Source organism: Leptonychotes weddellii, chromosome 3 (assembly GCF_054177405.1).
Source record: "Leptonychotes weddellii isolate Sample4059 chromosome 3, ASM5417740v2, whole genome shotgun sequence".
Taxonomy (NCBI): domain Eukaryota; kingdom Metazoa; phylum Chordata; class Mammalia; order Carnivora; family Phocidae; genus Leptonychotes; species Leptonychotes weddellii.
This window is the reverse complement of record NC_138371.1, coordinates 65,141,398-65,148,495: the sequence shown is the minus strand read 5'-3', so window position 1 is coordinate 65,148,495 and position 7,098 is coordinate 65,141,398. Positions and strand designations below refer to the sequence as shown.

The window sequence follows — 7,098 nt, the reverse complement described above, 5'->3', positions numbered from 1 at the left end:
ACCTGCATGTATTTTCTTTATCCCAACTCGTTCCTGACATGTAGGCTCAGTCTTCTCAGTATTTGAGTTACTGGTTCAGCAGAAACCAGGAAAAACAATAACTTTGTAGTCAGAATGTTATCCAACTGTATATTGTTTACTTTATTGTAAATACTGGTAAACAGTGGTCAATAAATAGTTTTATATTCAAAAAAAAAAAAGAAAACCATTTTCTTTGACTTGGGGAGGGGGGATGGCAAAACAAAATACCAAGTATGATTTTGGGGCTGTATTCCTCTTTCGATCATAGGAAAAATCTGGCCCAGGACCCTAATATAAACAATTCAGTTAGATCCAGTATTTCATTAAGAATGCTATTTGGTTATAATGTCATGGTAAATTCCATTTCTTATTGAGTCTGATGTATATCACTCTTGTGATGCTTAGCATTGTCCAGTAGATTTATGGCAATAAGGACTTGGGCAATAAGAGGTAGACAACTTCTGTTTCTTCAACTCCCTGAAATCTTATTTTCAAACAAACCAAAGGGTCCTTCTTGTACGTCCCTCCTTTTCCCCAATGCACATATGTCAGCAATTAACCTCCCCAGCTTATCTATACGCCTGTTAGAAGTAAGGGTGCCAACTCTTATTTTCCTAATCATTCTGTCAAAAAGAAATTCCAATAATCTGTTAGAATGTGCCATGCCTTAGTAGTGTTATAGTGATGGTAGGCATCTTATAGGTTGCACAATGTCCAAATTACTGTGGCAGGAACAATAATTCTACATTTTGTGGTGTATATGTGTTTAAGAAGGGAAGAGAACCATTAGAAGTTATTGAGATTAGCATTTATAGCAGCTTCATAGATGTCAGTGTAAATACATCTTGGGCTCTTCTGTGTAAATAATCTTCTGAGAACATTGTTTTTATTGTTGACACTTTGCTGCAGGTTTCCAAGATACACTTAAAATTCAGTTTGTTCCCCTGACTGTGTTTTGTGAATCTGGCAGCATAATAAAAACTCTTGGAAGGCCCAGAATCAAAGTGATGAAAAAAAATTAAAGTTGTAGGGAAAAATAATTTCTTTCTTTAACCTCTGAGGCTTCCTATTTCTTTGTTAAGAGAGATTTTATTTGGAAAGGGACTGTAGTGTTATGATCTGATGATTGACAGTGATCCCAGATGCCCCAAACACTAGTGGAAAGTTTGGGGCGAATTCCTGACCCTTTCTGGTACTCCGTTTCTCATTCTGAGATGAAAATAATAACCATGTCACCATCTTGTTTCCCGGTGCCAGTTACTTTCCTCTTTCTTAGATATGATTGGCATTTTCTGAAAAGTATATTTTAGTGCTTGTTTTTCCCTTGGGTTCTAGAATGGTTTTGTGTATACCAAACATCCACAAAATGTCCATTTCTTTTTTGTGTCCCCAAACCCCCTGATTTAATGTGACCTTTTTGGTGGAGGGTGGAAGGATGAAGGAGAATTGGAGAGGTTTTGGAAGCTTCACTCTGTGAATTAATACTTCTGCTTCAGCATAATGTTGGTATTTGATCAAACATAAAAAGCTTCAAGCTTTTAAGGCCCTGCTGACACCAGCATCAACAAAGCATTGAAGCGGAAGCTTTCTGGTGGCTGATTAGAGAGAGATTTTATTTCACTAGCTTTAAGACCAAGTATACCTTTTATCAGATCTTTCTCAAGGATAAGCTACATCATGCATTATAAATCAAATTCAAGATCTTTAATAAAGGACCCTTGATAATTTGGTAATATATTATCACTATGTTTTGGAAAGGCGATAAATGACTGCTTTTTATAGTGTAATTTAAAATAATAATATGGATTACAGTTGTGTTCAGTCATGAAAGTATAATTTAACAGTTTGGGCTTATAATAACCCTTTTTCCCTTGACAGTGTCCACTCTTATTTTAGCCCAAGAATGGCTTACTTGGGAATGATTTACTATGCTTGCTTTTAGAGTTTGGTAGGGCTGAACTTGCGTTTAATTGGAATTTTGTGTTGTTGTCTTGGAAAAGCTTCGCACAAAAATGAAATTGAAAGCTGGAGAATAAAGACTGCTAAAGTGTGAGCCACTCCAATATCAAAAGCATGGCCCATGTTTGCAAGCTTGCTATATCAGGGCCTCCAGGAAATGTGTGGCTCATGAGATGTGGAATTGAAGAGAGTTTAACGAAGGAGCTATATTAAAAAGATGTGGGAAGGTTAAAGGAAGCAACAAGGGACAATGAAGCACCCAAGAACTCCATGCACCAGGGGGCTGTTACTACCCAAGACCTGAAGAAGCCAGCAGATCTGCTGTTCCTGGATCTGGAAAACACGGTAGCTGTGGGAGAGGAGGGGTGATGAGAGCTTTGGCATCAGTGGAGGAATGTGTCCACTGTTAAGTTACATTAAACCAAGAGGGAGCCAAGGGGATTAAAATCCAAACCTTTCCTTTTTCTTGCCTTTGAATTTCCTTTTGGAGTCTCCCATTGAGCTGGACCCAACAGGAGCTAGATGGCAAGGAAGTCCAAGTGATACAGGCTGAGGCACAGAGGTGGGGCATGGATTTGGAGGAATATCCAGCACACATAGAAGACCGGAACAGACCTGATGCTAAGAGACTTTGCATTTATATCTGTTATGGATATGACCTATTAGAATCTACACTCAGTGGTCTTCCAGTTCCCATTCTTTTGCTTCCCAGTCATTACTAATGGAAAAAGGTTTTGTCAAAGTTCTCTTTTTTTCCTGTGTTATGTGACTTTCAGAGCTGTTTGTTTGATATCTTTAATCAGTTTGGAATGCAGTGTACTAGCTTTAAAAAGAATGCATCAGTCTTTGAGAACATAGAACAAAACAGAAACAACCCAATCCTGCTACGATCCAGGACTGCAGGAGGAAGTCTTGCCATTCATAAGATTTATCAAAAAAAGCAAATGGATAACTTCACTTTTAATCGTTTGTCAGGTAATCTATAGAGCACCTCTGGGGTTCCTAACTCCCCCTCCTCCACTCCTTTCCTTCAGCTCCCTACTTTTAGAACTCTCCTTGGGGCTCCTTCCCTGTTCCAGAGACTGGTTTAGATTCCAAAGCAGAATTGCAACTATGTCTCACCTTCCGAAGCATCTGCATTTGCTGAGAAACCTATTTGCCCATCTCTGATTTTATGGCCCAGTAGCATGGCCCCTTTGGTTGTCCCTGTCTACCATGCCCCCAACTCCTCTAACCTCCGCCTCTCTTGTAGTGCTCTGGGGTTAATCAAACTGCGGGCAGCACAAACTACTGACAAGAGCTGGAAACCAGAAATCATGAGATCAGGTTCTGAATCCAACTTTGCCACCAATTAGCCATGTATCATTCAGTGGTCAAATTGAAGAATGTTTCTAAGCCCATTTTCATCATCTGAAAAACAGGATGCATGACATCAGTCTGTGATCCCTCAAATACTACTGTGAAATAAATAGAATGAGAGCTGGTGGAAGAGGCCTAGTTGTCGTCACAGAAAATGGACGCTAAGTGGAGATGGGTTGGACCTTGAAGATCACAATTGTGTCCCGGGACCTGGTTCTTAATTTTAAGCCACAGAAAGTCACTCTTGTTTGGGACCAGGGGATGTCATGCCTTAGCTCCCCGTAACTAAACACCCACAGAAGCCAAGCTAGAGATCGTAATGCCAATCTAGGATTATTCTGCCATCCAAGTATGCACTATCCATGTGTTCTTCCATCATTGCACCAGGACAAGTCCCTTTGGTCAAGATCCCCTTCCCAATGAGATCACCCACACTTGAGCATCTCCAACAGTAACAATCTGGGGCCATCACTGCCCCTACAAAATCACACAGGAGACTGAAGTTGCTATCACGATGCCAGTGTATTAATTTACAATTAGAAATTTAAGATGAGTACTTGCACAATGAGCACCTTCTTTTAGGTGCATGGGAATTTAATCATAATCACAAGCCATTTCTTGTATCATAGGCAACCCCTCTCCTAGGGCCTAATATATTCAAAATCTGGAAGATGAAGCATTCTCTCCATACTAGGCAAACCTACACTGAGGACCCAAATCCTAGAGAGATTTTGGGCATGGAAATGGAATGAAGGAAATTATGCTTACAGCACAAGTTCAGATGCTTTAGTAATACATCCATCTCACCCAGGGATGACTTTGTAACCCTAAAATTCTTGGGCCATTCCCCAGGAGCCTTGCCATTGGAAGTAGAAATACACCTTGTCCAATACCCAAGTCCCTTTCCCCCAAAAACTGTTGAGGATGTCTGTCTGTGAACCTGCTTCCACAGGGCACTGATTCCCCTCCCTACCCCCTTCCTCAGCACCTTCTTGCTTTCTTTTCTCAGATATGTCTAATCAAGCTACAGTCTAGACAGGTAACCTGGGAGGCTATATTCTCCCTTAAAATGACTTGCTTATTTATGCTCAAATCCATCCTGTGTGGATTTCAGAGTTAAGTTCTGAGGGAAATTCTTACTTCCTGTGTTTGCTGCAAACCTTAAACACTAATCACTGAAAAGCAGCTTACAACTTGGCTGCCATGCTGGGCCAGCCAAGCCCTCTGTGAAATGTGCTGTTCAAGTGTGTGTGTGTGTGTGTGTGTGTGTGTGTGTGTGTGTGTTGGGGGGGTGGAGCAAGGCTGCTGCTCCCACCGGTTCCTTCATAGGCTTCACATGGATTGGTTGTGTTTGTTCCCAAATCTATTTATGCCATTTGGTACTAGGTATTGTAATTTTATATTTTAATTAAATTTAAAAACATAAAGCATGAGTATAAAAAGAAAATTCTTTTATGAGAACTCAGCTAAAAGCCTTGAGAAGACTCAATACAGGAGAATAGCTAATTCTGTTGTTGAATAAGACAATTATAAATATTGGGGAAAGTTATAAAAATTTAGGGCTTTGCACTCAGATTGGCCTACAGCTATCTTTAAATTTGCACTGCACTCAAGATACTGAAACTGGAGATTGTGGACAAAACCCTGTGGGTATGCCTTATGCATGAGGCCAAGAGGAAGCCATATTAAAATGAATGATACTGTCCCTATACCAAAAGATCTGTGAAAAATGTGTCTTTATGTCTTCTAATAGAAAATAAAATGTTTACACTAAGTATGCATCTATTAATTTCTATGATTCCTTGCTTTAACTGATATTTTTGATTCCCTGAGTCCCAACTGAGTTAGATGAGTGTACTTCCAATGCAGTATGAGTTATAACAACAATAGGATGAATATGATGGCTGTCCTCCGTGGAAGTACACTTCTTAACAAAGGCAGTTTATTATTAAAGGGTAACATTAAATTTACTTATTAATATGCAATTCAATTACAGATTATCTTCTAGAGCAATACATAAGCAAGTAGGCCTTCCTGCTCAATATTTCTCTTTTCTCTCTAAACTTCCCTTAGAAAGTATAAGTTGTAGTATCAACTAGGAGTTTCTATTGTGAGTATCAGTGTCACTAGCTGTCTGATCCTTCCCCGTGGCCAGGAGACACTGCTTCATTCAGAGGTGCCCCATGTTGGGCAGTGTGAGAGGCACTGGTTTTCCTTTGCACTTTTAGGTGTCATCTGGAGTAAAACAGGAGTAAAACAATTTCTTGTCTGACCAGATGAGCTTTTGCTTAAGGACTATGTGTACCTATGGTCTGGGTAAACACTATATTTATTCAGACATGCTTTTTTTTTAAATTAATTCTTGTATAATTAACATACAGTATTATATTAGTTTCAGGTACACAACTGAGTGATGCAACAATTCTATCCATTACTCAGTGCTCATCATGATTAAGTGTACTCTTCATCCCCTTCACCTATTTCACCCATCCTTCCACCCGCCTCCCTTCTGGTAACCAGTTTGTGCTCTATATTTAAGAGTCTGGTTTTTTGGTCTGTCTCTCTTTTTTGTTGTTGTTCGTTTGTTTTGTTTCTTAAATTCCACATATGAGTGAAATCATATGGTATTTGTCTTTCTCTGACCGACTTATTTCAGGTGTATTGTTGTTGCAAATGGCAAGATTTCATTCCTTTTTATGGCTGAGTAATATTCCTGTGTGTGTGTGGTGTGTGTGTGTATATACCACATCTTCTTTATCCATTCATCTGTTGATGGATATTTCCATAATTTGGCTATTGTAAATAATGCTGCAATAAACATGGCAGTGCATGTATCTTTTCAGACATGCTCATTCTTGAACAGATTTCTCATTAGTCTCCACAGAACTGCATTTTGAATCAAGAACTCCAGAGTCCTTGGTGACAACGATGTAATGCTTCCTTTGAAGTCCTCACTCCTCCCTACCCTTCTTAATGAGTTTTCCCTGGTTCTGCCTTCTGACTCTGGGTCTCACTCTCTCCTCAAAGTCTACAGGGGCAAGAGTCCCACTGATTCCTACATCTCTGAGTTGGGTTTCCAGCTCCTACCAGCTCTACTCTCTAAGAAGGTACAAGTAAAGTTTAAATAACCTCTTGGGGACATGACCTCATAAGTTGGGGCTAAAGAAGCTCAAGTTAATTCACAAAATGCCATGTGGAAACAATATTAAAGTCACAATTTTGGGGTTAGGGGAGGGGCGAGAGAAAATATTAGTATAGTCCTTTAATAGCTTGCCATATTAAATCCAAAGTATATTTATTTGAAGAATGCCCAGGAAAATATACAATGCTTGAATTCAGTGTAAATAAGACACTTAATGGGAGAGACTGAAAAGGGCATTTTATATTAGTTTTAAAAATCAATTTCCATTATTAAATAGAAGCTGAAACAAATTGAAAATAGCATAGATCAGGATGTCGTTTTTTTTTTTTTTGCAAAAAAAAATGGTATTGCTACTCATAATTACAAGAAATGGATGACAATATTTTAAATGAGTTAACTTTGGCCCACCATGCTTACTTCATGGTGTGAAGAAAACAGCACTTGAGTGATTTTTTTCCTTAATTTGTTCTAAATTACAGTAAAGTGCTCTGTAAGAAGCAAGTGCTTGTGTTAATTAACTCTAAGTAAAGAAGGTCACTGGTATACATGGGACTCATTTTGTGGTTTTAGTTATGGATTTTCTTCTGCAATTACAATTCTTCATTAGGCATTATAAG

At 39.0% G+C, this 7,098-nt stretch overlaps 1 pseudogene; it reads left to right on the top strand.

Moving 5' to 3' along the window:
- Positions 1-1,943, top strand: part of LOC102727751 (chromobox protein homolog 3 pseudogene) — a 3,105-nt pseudogene extending 1,162 nt beyond the window's left edge.
- Positions 1,944-7,098: the final 5,155 nt, after the last annotated feature.